The sequence below is a fragment of the Acinonyx jubatus genome, chromosome A3 (assembly GCF_027475565.1).
Source record: "Acinonyx jubatus isolate Ajub_Pintada_27869175 chromosome A3, VMU_Ajub_asm_v1.0, whole genome shotgun sequence".
NCBI lineage: Eukaryota > Metazoa > Chordata > Mammalia > Carnivora > Felidae > Acinonyx > Acinonyx jubatus.
The window spans coordinates 60,311,265-60,334,253 of NC_069388.1; the positions used below are offsets into that span (position 1 = coordinate 60,311,265).

Here is a 22,989-nt window from a genome sequence, read left to right on the forward strand (position 1 = left end):
AGCAATGGCAATAGTAGTCACCTCCCATCTCACAGGACCAACTCTTCACTGCCCCCTCCAATGATTTCTCAGAGGGAGTATGTGACTCCGTGCCCAGACAATGATGTTGTTACTGGGTTTTATGAATGAAAGTGTGTGCGGGTGTGCGCGCATATGCTGAGGGAAGGCAGGGTGGAGGGGGGGGTAGTTGCTGGCAGACTGTCCATAAAGTTAGGGGTCTGCACAGCCCACTCTAGGAGGGAGCTTGAACCCAGGTGGAGGGGCAACTGCCCACTAGTCTGGGGTGCCAAGGACTGCACTGACCCCAGTTTGCCCGTCTGAAAGATTTGGTGAGGAGCATCCACCATAAAGTCTCTCCTTTCCAGGAGAGAGGTGGCAGCGCTCCCATTGGGAGTCCTGAGCAAGTAAACTGCATATTGGAGGCGCTGGACCCATGGCCAGTGGCCCATGGGGGGATTTCGGATCCTTTCTGCTCTTCCCTCCTTTCATCCTCCTCCACATTTCATGTCTAGCTGGAGATAGCCGCTTTAGAATGACAAAGTTTAAAATCTCAACAACAGCATCAAGTAGGGCAGTTATGAATTGAGGAATTACAAGGGGAAAAAAATGAAACACCCCTCCATCCCCCTAGTTACCTAGTCCAGCCCTTGCCAGAGATTGCTGGGATGGCCAGAGCAAGGACCAGCTGGCTTAGCCCCCTCTGGTGTTGGAGGTGGGGGTGGAAGCTGAGCTGAGGAGAAAAGCCTGAGGACAAGGACAGAGAGCCCATATGATTATCCGGTTAGGGGATTGCAAGGGATCAGAGAGCCTGCTGCCCCTTCTCCTCCATATCTAAACACTAAGCCCCCAAGCACCGACTGACCAAGATTGTAGATTACGAGTCCATCATTAAAAAAAAAAAAAAGGAAGAAAGAATAGAATAGAAACAGTGACTGCTCACTTCACTAAATAATATGAACTCTTGGCCTCCTCCTCAGCCACATGTCTCTTTGGATCTCCAACGCTGAGTTGGGTCTATCGGAGGCAGTCCCTCAACCCCAGTCTGCTGACCTCCCTAGCTCCTGCTCCTTCCAAGCCCATGGACATAACCACGCCTGGCGCAGAGTCGGAGAGACTCTGCTCTAGTCCCAGATCTGAAGCCGCAGAAACGAGGCGGCCAGAGAGCCTCTTCCAGGACAGGTTGCCATGAAGGCGCGTGGCCAGGCATCTGGGTTACAGGGTGTCTTACGGAGGTGTCTCCAGGGTAGTATCGTGGCCAGACTCCCTTCCTGTCTCTAGCGGGAGACAGTCCAGCTCCTTCTGCCTCCTGCCCCGACGGCTCAGCCCGGATCGGCCCAGCGCGGCTGCTGGATGTGAGTGTAAGGAGTGTGATGGACTTGGGCACAGCGGACAGCTTTGTCCTGTGATCTCGGCTGGAGGAGTGTGTGTGTGCCTGGGTTGGGAACAGATGCCGGGGCAGCAGGCCCCTTTCTCGCGCGCCCAGAAGCGGCCCGTTTCAGCACCGGGGGCTGAGGACAGCGCCGCGCCTGCACTTGGGCTCAGCCACCCCTCTGCCCTGCGCGGACTTCTTTAATCCATCTCCGGGCTGGATGGAATCAGCGACCCAGCAGACCTCCCAGCGCCCTAAAAACTCCCAGCTCAAAAGACTCTAAAATCCTTACCCGACAAAGTTTGAGTTCTCCGCGATGCGCCTCTGTCTGGCAGAGAGTCTCTGCTGCTCGCTCCCTCTGGGTTCTGGGTAACAGCTCTGGCCTCGCTCCCTCCCCCACGCTTCGGCCCCAGGACCCTCCTCTGCGAACGGCGGAAGGAGTCTGTTGCCTCCCTGTCTCTCACTGAGAAAGTCAGGTGAGGCTCTGGAGTCTCAAAGGCGGTCCCGGAAGAGGCAGAAGCCGCTCATTCGTATCAGCATCCCCTCCAAGGGAAGAGGGGGCGAGCCAGGAGCAAGAAAACAGGAAAAGTCTGCCTGTCAACTCTGGACTCTTCTAACCGCGAGCCTCCCGCCACCTTGGACTCTTTCCTGAGATGTTTTACCAGTAATGTAATCCACACTGGATGAGGACACAGCGGAGATCTGGGAGTCTGAAGTTTAAAGGTGGGAATATATATCCCCTTAAACTTGTTTGCAATCTTAGGAAGGGTTTTAGAAACGAATCTCTCTTAGGGACATCTCCTTGCAGAGATTTATTTCCTTCTACCACAGCAGACACCACCAGCTTCCCTGAACTAAAAATTAAAACTCGCCAGTCCAGCCAAAAGAATTTAAACTCTTTTTGCAGAAAATAACAACAAAGCCTCCACATTTCTCCAGACTCACTTTCCTCACAGAAAGCATATGTCTAAGGACACACCTCTCCATCAAGGATGAAAACCTAAATGCACCTCCCCTTCACTCTCTGGTCCTGAATTGCAGGAGCAGGTCCCAGGAGGAATCCAGCTTTCCTGTCTGGGACAAGGTCTGGAAGCCTCTTGGGTTCCAGGTCCCCATGGCTGACACCCTTATGGGAAGAAACTGCAGGAGCAGATCCCACAGCAGCCTGAAAAGGAGAGGCTTCTTTGAGGATTTGTAACTTATGATATTTCCTGAACATATCTATTAAATTATCTACTCATGAAGGGGAACCTGGGTGGCTTAGTTGGTTAAGCGTCAGACTTTGGCTCAGGTCATGATCTCATGGCTCGTGGGTTAAAGCCCTGCCTGGGGCTCTGTGCTGACAGCTCAGAGCCTGGAGCCTGTTTTGGATTCAGTCTCTGTCTCTCTCTGCCCCTCCCCCACTCCCACTCTGTCTCTCTCTCTCTCTCTCTCAAATATAAATAAACATTAAAATAATTATGTATTCATGGAACAGATTGTCTTTAGAAAGCTTAAGTTCTCGAGTTCATGCAACACTTGGAGAGATCAAGTGTATATCATTCACTGGAGAAATAAAGAATTAGAATCACACACACACACACACACACACACACACACACACACCCCTTAACGAAGGGAAGCAAAACCCAGAAAAAATTTCCCCAAAGAAAAGTCAAGCTTAATTGTTCAGATTTAAGGGATTCTGGTAGTGGGAAAGCAAATAAATGGAAATGGTGAATCAACAAAACAAAGTTGAAGCCACAGAAGTTGGAGAGGAGAGTTCTTATTTTATCATTTGGGCTTCTGGAAGAAATATGAAGTGGATTTAACACAAGAGAAGACATAATTCAGGAGATGATGCCTCATCAAGACCTTTGGTGTCCTTAATCCAGAGACTCTCCAACATACATCAGTTACCTTGTGCAATTTTTTTTTACAGCCCTCATTGTCAGGAAATACTTTATTTTCTCTAATCCCAGTAATTTACACTACAAGTTAAAGCTGTTTCCCATAGGAAAGGATGGGAAGATTGGAAGCAGATGGTTATCATTTGTTGTCCAGAAACATTTCAGAGCTTCAAAAGAATCTTACATACGGATATTGGAGAAGGTAGTTGTTACCATGAGACAATTTTAATGCACAATCCTGAAAGTGAAAACTCCCTCTGGACTTTGTTTTTGAAATGCAGACCATTCCTAAGATCTTAGGAGGGAAATAAGACCTTACAAAATTAACCATGAAGTGGAGAAGTGCACTGAATCTGACAAAATGAGGTAGAGCATCCATTGCAGGATTGGGCACATAATTGGCCCTTGGGAAATGATATGTGTGGCAATAGATATCACTGAAGAATTTTCCATACCTGTAAGGTACAAACAGATAAACTGAGACTGAAAATGAGCAGAAAGAGCCTAGAGGGGATATATCTGTGAATTAGCCCGCACAAGGCATTCAGTAGCAAGATCCTGGGCTGTCAGGAAGGAGGGTCCAGATTTGGCTGAAGACTCAGGGGTAGCCTCTAGGGGTCTGTTCTATTGCTCAGGTTTCATCTGAAGTGCAACCAAATATGTATGGCACAGCATGGAAGGGACAGAAGTCTTTTGTCAATATGCAGGATACAATTAGCACCAAGCAATCCCAGATGAGTGAGTGGGGTATCCTAAGGGGTCCATGGCACCAAGAGACCCAGGAGAGGGATCCTCAGAAACCCAAAGCCTGTGTCACAATAGGGAGACATCAGTGAGAAGAGAGCTATGGAGAAGGCACCACTTCCTCATTCTAACTGGGTGGATGATATCTGAGTGGGGGAGGATTAGGTCAATCCTAGGTTGCTTCAGCCTCAGTCAATATTTCTTAAGGAAATGAGGAGGGTTCTGTGTGGGAAAAGGTGATACCCAGGCATCAGTAGCTGAGGAAGACTGGACCCAGGGAACCTGGTGAGACTAGTTCTACCTGCCTGTGATTTCACTGCCTGAGAAATAAAAGGGTAAATACTAGCCATGCCCAGAGGGATTGAGTTCAAGCATGAGCATGAACAGGTGTGGCTTAGGGGACTCCCCAGTAAGATATAGTTTTAATTGTTTTTAAATTTAAATTTTTAAATGTTTTTTTATTTATTTTGAGAGGGAGAGGAAGCATTAGCAGGGGAGGCGAGAGAGAGAGAGAGAGAGAGAGAGAGAGAGAGAGAGAGAGAGATAATCCGGCTCTCATGAAGTATGAGATCACGACCTGAGCCAAAATCAACAGTTGGGCTTAACTGACTGAGCCACCCAGGTGCCCCTAATTGTTTTTAAAATTTAGAAAATATGTGATTATGGTCTACATAGTCTGGGATTTGCTTTTCCCCCCAATCTTAGGATTCAGTGATATTGTTGTTTCTAGCTATAGTTATTTCAGTTTTACTGTGTAAATATACAATTTGCTATTTATTCTGGGTGCATATTATACATTTTGATTTTAAAAATTGGGAGGAGGAATTAAATTTTTCCTACTTTGTGTAAAATCTACCCAGTCCAAACAAATTTCAGAAGTGCTGGGGATCTGATATTTATAGATTAGACTTGAAAGGCACATTAAATACGGTGTCCAGTGTGTTAAAGAACACACAATCTGATAAGGAGATAAGCCAGACTAGCAGATGATAAGTAGAAATGCAAACAGATAAGCCCAGTTATCAGTAAGGAGGAGAGTGTGGGCTTACTCTGGCAGATGGTTTAGATCCTTGGCAAATGATAGGGCAATTTGCAGGAATGGCTTTTGGGAAATAAAATATTTATTCAGAGGCAGGTGAGCTTCACATGAGAAGCAATGATGCATAAATTTCCCCAGGCATTTTCTCAGTCAGTGCAAAGTCATCAGGGGGAAAAGACCCTGCTGTGGCAGAGGCAGTGGTTTTCAGTTTTTAAGGCTCCCTTTTCTGCTTCTCAGGCAACAAAAATGATGGTATGTTTCCCTCACCTACCTGGCAGTTGACAAAATAGAAGGAAAATAAAGTTAAATTAATGAGATTTGAAGAGTTGTAAATTCTGTCCAAATATGATTAAGAACTATGGAGGAGAGTGGTCTTCAGAGATCTAATCTACCTCATCCCCTGAAGATGCCCCTCCAGGCCAGCCTTGTAGGTAGTGGAGTCTGTTATCTCCCTCTCTCTCTGGGAGAGTCAGGTGAGGCTTTGGAGCCTCAAAGGCGGTCCAGAAGAGGCTGAAGCTACACATTTTGACCATCCAAATCTATCTGACCATCAGTGCCTGGAATTCCACCATCAGAACTTCATCCTTTTAGTTTCAAATTTTTATCCCTTTTACTTTGTTGCTGTTGTTTTCTAAATGATGTCTATGCCCAACATGGAGCTTGAACTTACAACCCCAAGATCAAGAGTCGCATGCTCCACCCACCAAGCCAGGCAGGTGAAGCTTTAAAATGCAAATAACTCCAGAAGCATGTGACTCAGGGAAGCATTTGATGACCCTGGAGACCAATAAGGGTATGATGGCACAGATACCACAGCAGGGGCAGGTAGGATGGGCAGGGTCAAAGGTCTGGGTGACAGATGCTGAATACTAAGGGCAAACTTGGTCCCTACCACAGCTAAGCCTGGTCTGGGCTCAGTAAAATCACCTGAGCTTTCCTCTAAGCCTACAACCTTCATTTTCCATCTACAAAAGAAGGACAATCACCTTTTCTAATTGTTACAGCTGGCAAATGTGTACTGGACACAAGGCTATTTTAGCGAATTGTAATCTGAATGTCATCAAAGGTGCTCATTAGTAGATGGGACGTGCCCTGGGCTGAGTACTGCTCAGGTCAACATTTTCATCAAGGCCTTGGGTAAATGTATGGAATCTTCTGTATATTTTAATGTGGACAGGATGTATAGCTAACATGCATTCAGGAAATATGGCAAATATGGAGTGCAAATCAGGATATAAAAAAAATCTTGAGGGCTTTTAATGATGGGCTGAATATACAGACTGAGAAAAAAATATAACAGGAACAAATATAAGGTTCTGCAGCAGGGTCCAAAATAATCAGCCATCCACATACAGAGAGAGGAGACATTGCTTGGCAGACCTCATTCACCATGATGTGAAGCCTGAGAATGACACGTCTCCACAAAAACTGGCAAAAAGCTAATGACAGACAATGTGACTTAATAGAAGTATATAATGTAGAAAAGAGGTGAGTCTTTAAAAAATTTTTTAAGTTTACTTATTTGAGAGAGACAGGGACAGCCTGAGTGGGGGAGGGGCAGAGAGAGAGGGAGAGAGAGAGAGAATCCCGAGCAGGCTTCATGCTGCCAGCACAGAGTCCCGTGGGGGGCTTGATCCCACAAACTGTGAGATCATGACCTGAGCTGAAACCAAGAGTCAAATGCTTAACCAATTGAGCCACCCAGGCACCCCAAAAATGAGTCTTGATCAGCTATTTTCTTTTCAACATACCTGGATTATTTTCATTTTGGTTGCCACATTTTAAAGAAGGGTTGCATTGCAAAATTATATTCATAATAGAACTTTAAAATCAGTTCAATAAATTAATTTTACATTTTATGTTATATTCTAGTTTTTCTTCACATACACATCATTCTCTTTCATGGTGATACTAACATGTAAATACAATTTTGTTATTCTAGTTTTTATTTAGGTGTTATATCTTGAGAAATAGCCTATCTTACTGTGTTAGTTTCCAGTGACTTTAGGTCAATGTCCAAATTATTTATCACTAGCCATGATCATGACCAAATGAATTACACAATTAATAGAATGATTTATATAGTTATTAACATTTTTATGTACATTTAAATTATTTCCCATTTTCAATCCTTTAAGCAACTGCCAAGAAACATTTTTTCCTATTTTTTGTATTTCCTCAGGTTATATTCCCAGAATATACTCTAGGGATATAAGCATCTGAATTCAAGAAAAGTTTTAGCAATTTCTATTGCTATCAATCATTTACCAGTTCCACCAGTTTTTTTTTACCAGCATTCTATTTTATTTTTCAAATTTTGTTCATAAGCTGCACCCCATTATAGTTTTAATTTGCATCTCAATAAGAAATAGTAAAGTTGAACATTTTCTTATGTCTGTTTGCTACTTGTGTCTCCTCTTTGTGAATCATCTATTCATGTCCTTGGCCCATTTATATTAAAGTTGATGTTTTTCCTTTCAATTTTCATGAGCTTTTTGTGCAATACTGACAGAGACTTTCTCCTAGCTTATTTGATGAAAATATTTCCCCCAGTCTGCCTTTTTGAGTTATGATAATATTTATTGTAGAGACTTGCAAACATTTCCCACTGAGATTCATTTAATTCATTGAAAGCCTAGAATGCATAATTCCCTCACATATATGATTTCTACTCTTTTTTGATAGTTTCATATATTTTTATTCTTAATATTAACTCTTTAATACAATTTGTGTAGACAATTAATTTAATGTGGGACTCAGTTTCCTCATCTGATAAAAAAGGTACCTACTTCTCACTTTTATTCCAGAAATTTTTAATAGAATATCGGTGGGTCCAATACTTGATTGCCTAGGATACTCCATTCTTTAACAATGCTATATCAGTTATCAATTCATCACTTCTCAGCATTGAATTATTTTAAGCATTTCTTCTTTTACAGTGAGGACGATGGTAAGCTTTCTCAGTAGAGGATGCTGGAGAAACACTGAAGCAGGAGCAGACTATGTAGTTGTTTCTGGTGGCTGCACCATTGATGTGGACATGTGAGAATGTCCAGTGGTGCTCTGCTTCAGCCACATGCCTAGAATATACAGTTCCTTGATGATGTCCCAACCCCAGCTGGACCTGGTGGTCACCTTCCTGCACCTGTCTCAGCATGGATACCCAATGTGCAGCCCTCCTGCCTGTAATGGTATTCCAATTCTCTCTGCTTCCCTAGCCTCACACCCCCCAGGTTTGTCTCTTGTGATCCTTTGGTGCCACAACCATTTTGATACAAGCACCACAGCTCCAGCCTCGTACTCACACAGATGCCCCCACCTTTTCTGCACTCCTGTGTGGCCAGCCACTAGCTGTGGCTTGCCCTACCTGCATTCTGGGGATTGCTTCCTTCTGGCTCAGGAACTGCAGGCCACCTCAGGTCTGTGCAAACCTGTGAATTTCTCTGACATACATTGAGCTGCAATTATGCCAGCTCCAACAAGGTTTAAATGCCAGTCTTGGGGAGGGGGATCCCCGTTCCAAGTTTGTCCTTCCTTGGTTACTCTCCTTCAGTCCTGTAGTGCCATGTAAACTCTCCTACATCGTATGTTTAATAATCTTTATTTTAATCGTTTCCTGTTTGAATTATTGTGTGGTTTTTGTCTCTTGATTAGATCCACACTGATATACATATAATGAACCAGGGTATCTTTTATATTTTTATCTAGAGAAGGGATCAGAGACTTTTTCTTAAGGGGCTGGATAGTAAGTATTTTAGACTTTCAGGACATATGGTCAATGTCACAAAATTCAACACTCACTCATGTGGAAGGAAGAAAGGAAGGAAGGAAGGAAGGAAGGAAGGAAGGAAGGAAGGAAGGAAAGAAAGAAAGGAAGAAGGAAAAGGAAGGTTCTTAGCAATCAGAAGTAGAAGGGAACTTCCTCAGATTTATAGAAGTCATTTTAGAAAAGCTTACTGTTAATAATATGCTTAATTTGAAGACTGAGATCAAGAACAAGGCAAGGATGTTCAGTTTTAGCACTTGTATTAAACATTGTAGTGCAAGTCCCAGCCACTACGGCACAGGAAAAAAAAGAAATGAAATAAATGGCATAAAGATGAGAAAAAGATAACTGTCATTATCCAAAGACAGCATAATCATAGAAAACCCTATATAATTTATTAAAAATATTAGAATAAGTAAATTTAATAAGATTGCAGGATGCAAAACTCAACTGTACTTCTATATATTCTAGCAACAAAAAACAGAATATGAAATTTTAGAAATACCATTTACAACAGTGTCATAGACATAATTATTTAAGAATAAATCTAACACTATGTGCAAGACTTGTAAAACATTGCTAAAAAACTAAAGACCTAAATAAATGTAAAGATATACTATGTTATGGTATACTCTTATGAAATCTCAGTAGTTTTAAGATTTTTCCCCAAAATTGATTTAAAATTTCACGAAATCCCAATCAAAATCCCAGTAGGCTTTATTCTGAAGAAACTGGAGTCTAAAATTTTATGGAAATGCAAAGAATCTAGACTATACATAATAATCTTGAAAAAGAAGAACAAAGCTTGAGGATTTATACTACCTGATCTCAAGATTTAGGATAAAGCTAGCACAATTAAAACAGTGTGGTATTGGCATAAGGAACAGCCTAGTGGGACAAAGTAGAAATTCCATGTACATACAGTCAATTGATTTTTACTAAAGGTGCCAAGGCAATTCAGTGGAGAAATAAAATTCATTTTTAGGAAATGGTGATGAAACAACTGGAATTTGTATGAATGGAAACAAATCTCAACTCCTATCTCAGTCCACATAGGAAATTTAATTTGAGAAAAACCATACACAGACCTAAATATAAAGCTACCACCATAATGCATAGGAACAAAAAAGTGGAATATTTTCATGATTTGGGGGTAGGCAAAATTTTCTTAGGACAAAAAAAGGCCCTAACCATAAAGAAACTCCAATAAATTATATTCCATCAAAATAAAAATTTCTCCTCACCCAAAGATACCATTAAGAAAATGAAGACAGTCTTCAAAATAAAGTGTGTACTCTTCAAAATCGTCAGTCATGAAAGACAATACATAGAGAGATAGACAACCAGACTGAGGGACCGTTCTAAATTAAAGAAGACTAAAGATTAATGACAATTAAATGCAACATGATCTTGGTTTGGATCCTGACTCTAGCAATTCTTTTTTTTTTTTTCTATAAAGGATATTATTGTGAGACAAATGATAAGCTTTGCACAAGATCTGTAGATGAGGAACAATTCATATGAAAAAAGATTTCTCTCTGAAACCATGGTGGCCAGGAGGATAGGGCACAAGTCTTCAAATGTTTTTCAAAGAAAAGACCTGTCAACTTTGAAATCTATATCTGGCAACAATATCCTTCAGAAATAAAAGAGGAAATAAAAACATTGTCAGATGAAGAAAAACTAAGAGAATTTGTGCTAGCAAATCTACCCTTAAAGAATGGCTAGAAAAGGAAATAACAGAAGGAAGTTTGGAACTTCAGAAAAAAGTAATATCAGAATGGGTAAAACTGATGGTTAAAGCAAAAATTATTACACCATCTGATGTAGTGCACAATGTATAAAGAAGAAACACTTAAAACAATTATATTTAAAGAGAGGGAAGGGTAAAGATATCCAAATGACAGTAAGTTTTCTACATTTCTATCAAAATGGTACATTAATACCAGTAGACTATGATGTTTCATAAATACACTGTTAACACCTACGGCTACCACTAAGAAAACTGTACAAAGTGATATACCTAAAAAATTATAAATAGTTAAAAAACTGGGTGCTTCAGTTGGTAAGTGTCCGACTCTTGACTTCAGCTTAAGTCATAACCTCACAGTTGTGAGATCAAGCCCTGCATCAGGCTCCATGCCCAGCGAGGAGCCTGCTTAAGATTCTCTTTCTCTCTCTCTCTCTGCTCCTTCCCTGCTCTCTCTCATGAACACTCACTCTCTTTAAAAAAAAACTAAACTATAAATAAATCAACATAGAATCATTAAAAATTCTTCACAGAATTCTTCTACAGAAAAGAGAAATAGAGAAATGAGAAACAGTGAAAACAAACCAGAAAACAAATAATAAAATGGAAGACTTAAGCCCAAGCATGTAAAAAAATACCTTAAATGTAAATGGTCTCAATAAACCAATTAAAACAGATTGTCAGAGTGTATAGAATAACATGAGCCAATGATATACTATATACATGAAACTTACTTTATGTACAACACTATAGGTAGGTCAAAATAAAAGGAGGAATTTCTTCTCCATCATAGAGATAATGGATAATTGAGACAATATATGTCAAGATGCCTTGAAAAATAAATAATGCTCAACATTCAATTAGTGCCATTCTGGAAGAAGGTCATCATTTTCCCCTACATATTGATAACCACCTTACTTGTTTCTCATCCTGCATTTATTATGTTACCTCTTTCAATCCTGGACATTAAAATTCCCAGGGGGCCAGAGACTAAGTTATTTGATATGACGATGAAGTGGTCCTGTGTATGAGGGTGTTTGAAAGCTGCTGATGGAGAGAATATGGTTTGTTTTGACCCTGATTCCTCTTGGAGCAATGAAACAGCACAACAAGAAGTTTTAGGCCCCCAGAATTTCAAATTCTTGAGCGGAAGCTTAGCTGATGAAGTAAGTTTCCAGGGAAAGTGATTCAGACCCTCTGGACTGACTTCACGCAGTTTATTATTCACAGGATCGGGTTGACATTTAAATCATGCAAATGTATCCTGCTTATCTGTGAGTGGACACAGTACACACATCTGCAGTGACACAGAGCAATGAATAATGTATTTTAGAGGAGACAAGAGTATTTTACATTTCCATTTGACTCTTTGTGAAGTGCTGCTTGTGAATTTCTCTTCTCTATTGAATTGTGATTTCTTAACAAGTGGATAAAGGAATTTATCTTTTTTTCTTCTGCCTCTCCCTCCTTCCTTCCTTCTTTTGTTTTTTTCCCTCTCAATCTTTATCCTTTCTTTATTTCTCTCTCTCCTCTTCATTTCTCTTCTCTGTTTCACCCACTCCCTACCCTGGCTTCTGCCTCCCCTTTGGAGATGAGGGTACAGCTACCATTCTTCCCTGTCCCTTGTGAGCTCACAATCTGTGTTATGTGGGCCCCATGGTTACTGTTAATGCTAGTTTGGGTTATGGAAGAAGGGGGAGAGGAGTCATAGGAGGGATACCTGGGAAGTTCTTTAGAGATCACTGAATGCAGTAGATCTCCTCCCAAGCACCTGATCCCATTCCTCAAACCCGCCTCCTGTACAGAAAAGACAGCCCCCCTCAAGGTTAAATGGCAAGTCTGTGTTGCTCAGCTAGTGACCACCTTTTGTGATCAGGTCATGACTATCTTTCTAGCCAGATCTGTCCCACATGTCCCCTGAGTTCCTTCAGGGTTATGACAGGAGATGGGGAGCCCAATAGGTTTGCTTGTGCCTCTAGCCTATTAAAAAGAGGCTTCAATACAGAATTTGCAGAACTATCAAACACACTGACAACTTTGTGGCTTTTGAAGAACTAAGGTTTGCTCTTTTCACAGAAGATACTTTTCAAAAATCCTACTAGGATGAAACCTGCTTGTTAGAGACAGATGCTGAGAAAACATGAACTCAGGTGGTGGCAATACTGTGTTCACAGTGCTTACTCTGTGTTACACACTATGCAAAGCACTTGTAAATTAATTCATTGAATTTCCACAACAAAAAAGGGGGAAACTGAGGCAAGGAGTGGCACCCACCACTGCAGGGTTAGCCTGGCACCAGAGGTGGACTCTTAAGCACGCATTTAAACTGTGTCTCTGTGGTTTCTGCACACCAGGAACCTTTCAGGACTCAGAGTTTTCCCACCAGACACATCCAGCCACACACCAGGGTGTGAACTCTTAGGCCACAAAAATGGTTTTTGATATGTGAATAAAGCTCTCAGTCCATCCAAACCCATCTGCAGAGTCACAGAGAAGGTTAACAGGCTGGGAGAAGTAAGGTGTGGTCCCTTTGATCTTTTCCTGAATAGCCAGCTTTCAGATGAGTCAACTACTGAGGAATCAATAAATGGGCATCTCCCCAGTATGGATGATGCCTTCTCTCCTTGGTTGCCCCCAAACAGTAATCCTTTATGAGAGGTAGACATCTTCCCTTTTGGTTTAGATAATCATACCTAGTGGTGGGAGTACTGGCAAAGAGTGTTTCCTGGCCAAATCCCCCAAGATTGGGATCTCCTATTTTATTCCTGATTGTAGTGTCTGGCCCACCCATACTTGTTATATTAGCCAGAGGATATTGGATATACAATGCAAACTATTATCAAGTAGGGATCAAAAAGCTCCTGACTACAGGTTCTGTAAAAGGACCATACTACATGCCTCTTTACCAGATGCCAAATTGTAAAGGACAGGGTAGGGCCTTCCTGCAGGCTCTAGGTAATGTGAAGATCCTCCCTACAATCCCACATCCCAGAGGAACTGCCAGAGGAGGCACCAGCTCATCCATGCTGCCACTGCTATGGCCTAGATTGAATAATTTCTCTGAAATATACACACCCATCAGGGAATTTTGAAGCCCAGGAGGAAGGTTGCCTAAACTAAGGTCCAACCAGTCTACAAATATGTATTTAGCACCTACCTTATGTGCTTGGCTCATCTTATCACATTGAGAAAGACTTCCTACTCTTTGTGAATGGGCTGGTGGAGTCTCAAGACACAGTCATTCACTCCTTGGAACAAAGGTTGATGAGCTTCTGAAGGACTGCTTGAGGAACACCAGGAAGGGCACCAACTTCAACATAGTCATCAATATCTTGAGGGGAGAGTCACAGCACTTTGACTCTGATGGGGGGGCTTGGTGAGGGCTTCCACTGGCTACTTGGTGCCTGGGAAGAAGGAGCTGGATCAGAATGAGACCACCACACATATCTAGGATGTACAGAAGGGGATCTGGGGATATCAGTGGCATATAGGAAGAAAGCAGTTATGGAGAGATACCAACTTCTCAGTGGCAGGATGGTTCACTGCTGAGAGGGGTGCATGGGCTGCTCCTTCAGGGGCTAAGATCCTGGGAAACTCTCCTGGTGCCTGTGAGTGAAATTGGTAAAAGGAGTTTGGTACTGATGCCAAGTTCATGATTATCATTTGTCCCACGTGGCTCTGGACTTCTCTGAGTGGTGTTCTCTTCCTCACAAGGCATGAGGGTGGAGGCATTTAGGAGGCCCCCTGCCATTTTCTCAGTGTGAGTGTGAGTGATGGTAGTAGCAAAGGTAATGAGAATAATGATTATAGAACAGATAACATTTATTGAGTTCTTACTATGTGCTAGACTCTGTTCCAAGCCCTCTATCCATTTTATGCCCATGACAGCCCTGTGAGGCAGGCATAGTCTTCACTCCAGGTGCCCAGAGGACCTTCTGTAGGGACCACAAACCTGACATCAAGAAGTAAACCAGCTCTGGGTCTTGGAGATCCTTTGCCTTGATGTGAGGGTGCTCAGGGCTCAGACCTGAGAGGGAAGGGAAAAGCATAGTGGGGAGGAGCATTTCCTCTCAGATCACCTGCTTAGGTGCTGGGTCTTCAGGTACGATTTGCTGAGATCCAACTCAGGAACCTGTTAAAAATACAGAATGCCAGGCTCCGCCCCAGGCCCAGAGAGTAAATCTGAATCTCTGAGAGTGGGGCCAGGGGTTCTGCATCTTCAATGGGGCAATTTATAATCATATAAAGTTGCAAACCTCCACTGTATGGTATAACTCCTACCTTGGACTGTTTCTTTGACAAAAAAGGATGGAGTATTGGGAAGACTCACATATAAGGAATATAATTTCGGATTCCTGGCAAGAGGCAATCATATATATTCAAATTTACTCTGGAAGCAGAGAAGCACAAATGAAGCTTTCTGATAATGTGGACAAGATTGCTAGGTTGTACCTCCAAAAACTCTCAGGGAGAGGTTTAAAACCTTGTGACACTCTCCAGTAGATTGGGTGTAATTCCAAATAAAGGCAGAGTTACTTGAAAGTGAAAAAGGCCACCTCAAGGAGCATGAGGCATCCCAGCCTTTGCTTTAAGCAAAGATTTTGCAGTAACACTCTTGCAGGGTTCATAGAAGACCTGCCTGGTGCAGAGTCCTGATTAAATGATACCACCTTGCCTGAATGCCCAAGCTTTGATGGAGACTAAGAAGAAACCCCAGATGGCTCTCTACAGATGTCTAGAATAACTCAAACATGAAAACAGGTAATTCATCAAAAAAGTAGACTAGATCACTGCCTAAGGAGCAAAGATGCAAGACATGCTTTGAGAATTGAGCTGTTGGTGGACCTTGATGTTTTTCCCTTGATCTCAATCACAGCAAAACAGCAAATGAGATATTTCTCTTCTGGGCATGAGGTGTAGGTTAAATATATTAACAAAGAGAGGAGATGTGGAAAAGAAGCAGGAGGAAGAGCCTTATTCAGTTAACCTCCCATAGAAGTCCCAGATCTAAAAGTCCCTGACCACAGTCCTCCAAATCCTAGCCCTTGGGAAAGTAAAGGAAAAAGAACTCCCAGTTAGATACAAGTCTTTCTTTGGAGGCTGGGGGTTGGAAATATGATGTGAGCAAGTGTCTGAGGTTGGCCCTGAAGCCGCAGAATATTCCTGGGACAGTGAATGACCCTGTGTAGCCCCTTTAGGAAGACAGTGAGCCTAATGTCCCTGGAAGCCCAGATGAAAGCAGCAGGCCCAGAATTTAGCAGATATGTGCTAAATCAAGAGTTGGATGCTTAACCGATTGAGCCATCCAGGTGCCCCTCCGCATACATTTTAGAATCAGATTCTTAGTTTCAACTATCAAAAAGTCTGCTGGAATTATGTGTGGAATTACATTGACTCTATAGACAGATTTGAGAACTGACATCTTAATAATTTTGATTTTTTCCAATCTATGAACATGGCATATCTACTTATTTTTGGTCATCTTTAATTTCTCTAAGGAGTGTTTTGTAGTTTACAATGTAGAAGTTCTAATTTCTTTGGTTAAATTTGTTACCAAGTGCTTTGTGGTTTTTGACACTATTTTAAATGTCATTTAAAATTTTTCATTTTCAATTGTCTGTTGCCAGTATATAGAAATACAATGGAGTCTTGTATATCGAGCTTGTATTCTGTGACTTTGCTAAACTCACATACAAGTTCTAATAGTAGTGATGAATATTCTTTAGAATTTTCTATGTAAATAATTATGACTTATGCAGATAAAGATTTTTTAAGACTTATTTTCTGACTTTAATGGCTTTTCTTTTTCTTGCCAATTGCATTGACTAGGAACTACAGTACAATGTTTAATAGAAGTGGTGGAAGTGGGTATCCCTGCCTTGTTCCCAATCATAGGGAAAAGCATTCATAGAGCTGTAGATTTTTTTTTTTTTGGTAGAGAATTTGAGGGATTTAGGGACTGATCAAGGAAAAAGATGTCATCAGAAGAAGCGTTTACACACAACAAACTTTATTGGGTGACACGTGGACAGGATTGAATGAAAGTGTCCCTCACATGAAACCTCTCAGAGGCTTTGAGAGAGAAAGACTAGAGAGGGGGCTTATGTGCCTAGGTGACGTCACTCAGCATCAAGGCAGGCAGTCTCTGGGTGAGAGAGCTCCAAAGAGCAGCAGCTGCTTGGAGTCTAATAACTACAAGGCTCAATAGGTAAGAGCTTTGAGTGAGGTTTTGTGGGGTATGCAAAGCAGTCAATAGCTTAAAAAATGCTTGTTTGGACTATTTAAAAATAATTGTGGATGTCTGGGTGGCTTAGTTGGTTGGGCAACTGACTCTTGATTTCAGCTCAGGTCATCATCTCACCATCCTGTGATCAATCCTGTGTTGGCTTTGGCACAGAGCATGGAGCCTGCTTGAGATTCTCTTTCCATCTCTCTCTGCTCCTCCCCTGCTTGCGTTCTCTCTAAAAAATAAATAAACTTAAATTTGAATTTGGTGCCATCAGGATCTTGCATTAATAAGTCTCAGCTAGCAGTAAAGAGATAATCCACCTGAGGGCCATTTTGGACTCATTTACATAACAACACCCTTTAATAGTTTGAGGACTTTTTTTCTCTTTTCCGATTTTTCCTGAAAGTTTGTATCATGAATGGATCTTGAGTTGTGTCAAATCATTTTTTCTGTACCTAGTGAGATAATCCTTTATGTTGCAGCAAATTGAATTACATCAACAGAGTTTTGATTATTAAAACAATCTTTCATTCTTGGGATGAATCTGACTTGGTCATGAGGTAGTATCTGTTTTATGTATGGTTGGATTAACTTATATAGTATTATATAGGTTGATTAATTTATATAGTATTTTGCTTTTATTGTAACCCTTGTTTTCATGTTAGTGTTCTACTAGGCTCTTAAGAGTTGAGAAGTACTACCTCTTCCTCTATTGTCTGAAAGCTTTTGTGTAAATTGATGTTATTTTTTTCTTTCACTCTTTGACAAAATTCATCAGTGAAACCATCCAGGCCTGGAACTTCTTTTGTGGGAAGAGTTTAGATAACCCATTAAATTTCCTTGATAGATAGGTCATTCAGATTTTCTGCTTCATTTTATGTCAGTTTTGTTTAGTTTATTTTTCAAGGTCCATTTCTCCTTAGTTTTTTAATTTTTCAGGATAAAATTTGTTCAAATTATTCTTTCATTATGATTTTAATGTCTGTAGGATCTCTAGTGATAACCACTCTGTGTTAATTTCTGTTCTTTCCCTTTTTTCTTACTAATTAGAGGTTTATTGATTTTTTTCAAATAACTAACTTTTTGATTTGTCATTTTACCTGGTAATTTCTTCTTTGTGCTATACTTAGGAATATGTTTAATTTCCAAATATTTTGACATTTTAATATCTTATTACCATTGGTTTTTCACTTAATTTCATTGCAGTTCAACAACATATTCTGTATGATTTAAATTCTTTTAAATTTATTGAGACTTATTTCATGGCAGAGGCATGTGGACTACCTTGGTGAAAGTACCAAGCACAATGGAAAAGAATGTTTTCTAGAATTTGGAATATAAGTCAAGTTTAAGATGATGTATATATCTTTAGTCATTGTGTGTGTGTGTGTGTGTGTGTGTGTGTGTGTGTGTGTGTGTGTTGGCCTATTTGAGAGCTGAGAGAAAGAAGTTAAAACACACTACTTAAAATCTAGAAACCTTGCAACCATATAGACCCATTTACCACTCAACCAGTTGCCTTTAATGCTATAGTTGCCATATGTATTGTATCTATATCAAGGGAATTGAGAGGAAAAAACAGTTAAAAAAATATTTCCTAGATATTTACCATTTCAGATGCTGGTCATTCCATCCTTAAGATCTGATTTTCTATATTATATATATTTCTTTTAGCCTAAAAAAATTCCTTTAGCATTTCTTACAGTACAAGTCTTCGGATGATAACTTCCCCTGGTTTACTTTTATCTGAAAATGTCTTTATTTTGCTTTTGTTTTTGAAAAATATTTTCCTTTGATATATTCAAATTTGATAGAATTCTGGGTTGAGAAATTTTATTTTTCAACACTTTAATGATGTTGTTCCACCGCCTTTTAGATTCTATAGTTTCTGATGAGAGGTCAGTGATTTCTAATTATTGTTCCTTTTATATAATTTGTCATTTTTTTTCTGGAGGCTTTCAAGATTTTCTCTTTTAGTTTGTTTTTCAACACTGTAACTATGATTTTCTTATTATTTATTTTATCTGGGGTTCACTGAACTTCTTGAATCTATAAATTTATATCTTTCAAGAAATTTGGGATATTTTTCAGCCAATGCTTCTCCCAATATTTTTTCCATTCTCTCTCTCCTCTCATTTTAAAATACCAGTTACAAAGTATATTCAATTTTGGGGTATGGCCTCACAATTCCCTGAAATTCTGTTCATTAAAAAATTCTTTTATCTCTTTTTTAGATTAGATAATTTCTATTGATCTATCTCAGATCTACTGACTCTCCTGTTGATAACCCCATTCGTTTTTTTTTTTTAAACTTAAGATATAATTTTTAGTTCTAGAATTTCCTTTTTTTTTTTTTTATCATTTCTTTGCTGGGATTTCCTGTCTTTTCATTTGTTATAAGCGGCTTTTGCTTACCTGAATGGACATAGTTGTAACAGCTACTTTAAATTCCTTGTCTGATAATCCAACATCTGGGTCATATCAGGTTTATTGCCTTTTCTCTTGAAACTGGATCACATTTTCATGGTTATATGTTGAATAACTTAAAAGTTGTATCCCTTGTATCCCAGAGTTCATGAATATTAGATTGCAGACATTCTGGACTCTGTAACATCACTCAGAACCCTTGATATTTTTATTTAAACAGATTTTAGCTTTCTTGAGCTTAAATGGAAATCTCTGCCTCTTGGATGGCAGATCAAATTTCTGTGCAATTTTAGCCTTGGATGGTGATCTTGTAACGTGCCTGTGCATATGTGGTTAAGGAGTCAGTGAGAGACTTGGGCAAAGTTTATATACACAAAATTTGTGGCTCCCTGTTTCTGGCTTTCTCCTTGTTTGGATGCTCTCTGCACTTTCCAGAACTTATCTCCAAACTTGGTTTTCTGGTTTTTCAACCCAGAAAGACTATGTGTTTTCATTTAGAGAGTAAGCCTCCACATGTGGCACTGACCATTTCCTGCCCCAGCCTGCTCTCCAGCTAAAATACGTAATACTAGGAAATTCGCCACATCAGAATCTGCTTGCCTTAAGTCACTCTCCAGAGTTTCTGGGTAGTTATTACTTGTATTTTGTCCAGAGTTTATAGTTATCTGTCAGAGGGTACTGTGTTAACAGTTTACTCAAACATATTGCAGTGGAATTCCTCTCACCTTTAATTTGGAAGATAGTTCATTGAATATATAATTGTTACAAGTTTTTTTCTTTCTGCACTTTACCATTCCTATATCTTCTAGTCTCCATTGTTTTAGTTGAGAAGTCATTTCATGTTGTGTCATTGTTCCCCTGAGTGTAACATATTGTCCTTCTCTGGTTGCTTTCAAGGTTTTTTCATTATCATCATCTTTTGGCAGTTTGACTATGATGTGCCTTGGAATAGTTTTATTTGTATTTATCATGTTTAGGATTACTTAGGCTTGTTAGATCTACTAATGTTTTCCACAACATTTTGGAAGTCTCCAATTTTTAAAATTTTTTCTCTACCTCTTCTTCTAGGACTCCAATTTTATGTATTTTGAAACACTTCAAATAATTCGACAGGTCTCTAAGGTTTTGTTTGCATTTTTCCAATCCTTTCTGCTTTTCTTTGGATTGGGTAATTTTTATTAACCTATATTCAAGTTCAAAGATTCCCCACTCTGCTGTTCACAGTTGTACTTTTCAGCTCTAGAATTTTCCTTTTGCATTTTTAATACCTTCATTTTTCTATTGAGATTTTCTATTAATTTCTTCATATTTACTATATTTTCCTTTAATTCTTTAAATGTATTTATAATAGCTGCTTTAAAGTCAGCTAAATACAACATCTGGACTCAATAAAAATTTCTAATGATGGTCTTTGATCCATCAAAATGGAACACATTTTCCTGTTTCTTTGTATGTCTACTCAGTTTTTTTTGGTTCAAAACTGGATACTTTAGGGAATATATTCTTGTTATGCTGGATTCTATTGCATTCTTCAAGGCTTTAAAATTAAAAATAAATTTTGGCTTGCTTGTTTTTTTTTCTACTCTAATAAATTATCATGCCTGTACTCAAACTGCAAACTGTTCTTTCCTGTAGTATGAAACAGTTCAAATCTCGATTCTGTTCTATGGATTCTCACTGCTGCCTTTTACCCTGCTACCTTCAGTGTTTCCCCTATGGCCAATAATTTAGTGGTCAGCCAAAGATTTGGGCAGATTTTGGAGCACACTCTTTCAGCAATTTAGTTGCTTAAATTTTCAACTGCTCTGCCAGCCTGAGGCTCTTTCCCCTGACACTTTAATCCCTTACGAGCAGATTACTGCTGCCTAAACTGTATGTGGTTTGGAAATGTATTTCAGTTCAAAAGTAACAAATACACAGACTTTGCTCCACATAGCTCTATCTCGCAAAAGTATATTCCTCTCTACTTTCCACTAAAAAAAAAGCAAAACAAAACAGGGTTTCCTGGGTCTGCCCTTACACATGCATAATTTAGTGATCAGCCAGGAATTAGAACAGAGTTTTTGCTCAAGATTTCATGGCTCATTCTTACTGTGCTTTCTTGATGCCAGGATTTCTTCTTTAAAATTTCCACTTCAGCTTTGAACTCATCTCTGGCACCTTGAGCCAGTCAGGCTACATTTTTCTGTTGTCTTGGCCATGAAAGTTGGGGAGTGTCCTTAGGCTAGAGTGTCACAACCTCACAGTTCTTAACTTTTCCATTCATAGTTTTTGGAGAATAAACTCCTCATATTCTGCCTGCTTTTGAACATTTTATTGTACCTTTAAATACTTGATTTTTAAAAAATTTTATCCAGTTCTTAAAATTGTTATTTGTGAAATGATTTGCATTACCACTTCACATTGTCATATTACCAGAAGTTCTCTAAATGTAGTTTTAATCTCCGTTTTTCTTATCATTAGTGAAGTTATACATCTTTTCACATTTTAAGGTCTATTCTTTAATCTTTGTGAATAGTTCATATCTTTTGCCTATTTTTTATGCCAGGTTTTTTGGTCATTTCTTTTACCCGAATTTTTAAAAGTTCTCTATATTTTAGTACATCAGCTCTTTGTGTGGTATACTGTACAAATAATGTCTCCCAGTGTATCATTTGTCTTTTGACTTTGCTTACGATCCTCTTGGTAATGCATGTTTGAAAATCAACTTTTATGTAGCTGAGCAATCTTTTATTGCATCTGAATTTTGAATCATAGTCAAAAAACCTTTCTCTGCACCCGTGTTACAGAGGAATTCAATCATGTTTTCTTCTAATACTTGAATGTTTTCATTTTTTACATTTAGGACTTGGATCTATTTGGAGTTTATTCTTATATGTAGTATGAAACATGGATCTATTTTATTATTTTCCAATGGCCATTAGCCATCTCAGCATCAGTTACTAAAAAGTTCCAGTGATTTGAGATGCTATCGTCAGAATACACTAAATTTCCACATATATTTGTCTGTTTTTGGATTCTACTCTATTCCATTAGTCTGCTTTTCTTGTGCTAGCACCACACAGGCATAATGATGTTACAGTGTTTTATGTATTAGCATGAGTCCTTCTCCTTGTGGTTTTTCTTCTTTAGTATTTTCTAGCCTCTCTCACATGTTTATTTTTCCATATGAAGTTTACTGTCAACTTTTTAAACCCCATGAAATATTTGCAGTTATTTTTATTGGGATTGTGTTACTTTAATAAATGAACTCACAGAAAACTAACATCTTGATGACATTAAGCCATCCATTCTAAAACCAACAGAGGTTTACATCTACTTTTGTGTCTTTCAGGAATGTTTTAACGTTTTTCTCATTGTTTTTGCACATTTATTGTTAAGTTTATTTTAGGTATGGCTGATCCTCATTATTTATGGATTCTATTTGTGAATTTACCTACTCACTAAAATTTACTTGTAATTCTAAAATCAATAGTCAATACATTTTGTAGAAATACATACGCTCAGAGTGGCAAAAAATGAGTCACCTGACTGCCTTGTTTCAGCTCTCCTGCTCTAAAAAAGTGTCCTCTCAATAGTAAATTTAGTGTCACATTTTCCACATTTTTGTGTTGTTAGTGATCTCGCTGTTTAAAACTGTCCCCAAGTGTAATGTTGAAGTACTATCTAGTATTCCTAAGTGCAAGAAGAAAATATGTATTATACAATCTTCATTCAGGCATGAGTAATAGTGCTGAGAGACAAAAGAAGGTTATATATTTATAAGTGAAAATGAT

General features: G+C 39.5%; 1 protein-coding gene across 4 annotated transcripts in view; it reads right to left on the bottom strand.

Annotated features, from left to right (window-relative positions):
- The window catches only part of CNGA3 (cyclic nucleotide gated channel subunit alpha 3), a 74,072-nt gene that overhangs the window by 47,094 nt on the left and 3,989 nt on the right, over positions 1-22,989 (bottom strand). Inside the window, exons 2-4 of one of the 4 annotated variants that reach the window (XM_053200485.1) lie at positions 14,510-14,584; positions 14,078-14,163; positions 13,715-13,961 (exon numbers count right to left, since the gene is read on the bottom strand). The gene's annotated coding sequence lies outside the window, so the exon portion shown is untranslated. Of the gene's footprint in view, positions 1-1,661; positions 2,159-13,714; positions 13,962-14,077; positions 14,164-14,509; positions 14,585-22,989 lie in introns of those variants that run through there. The other 3 variants (XM_027072612.2, XM_053200486.1, XM_053200487.1) reach the window with 3 other exon arrangements.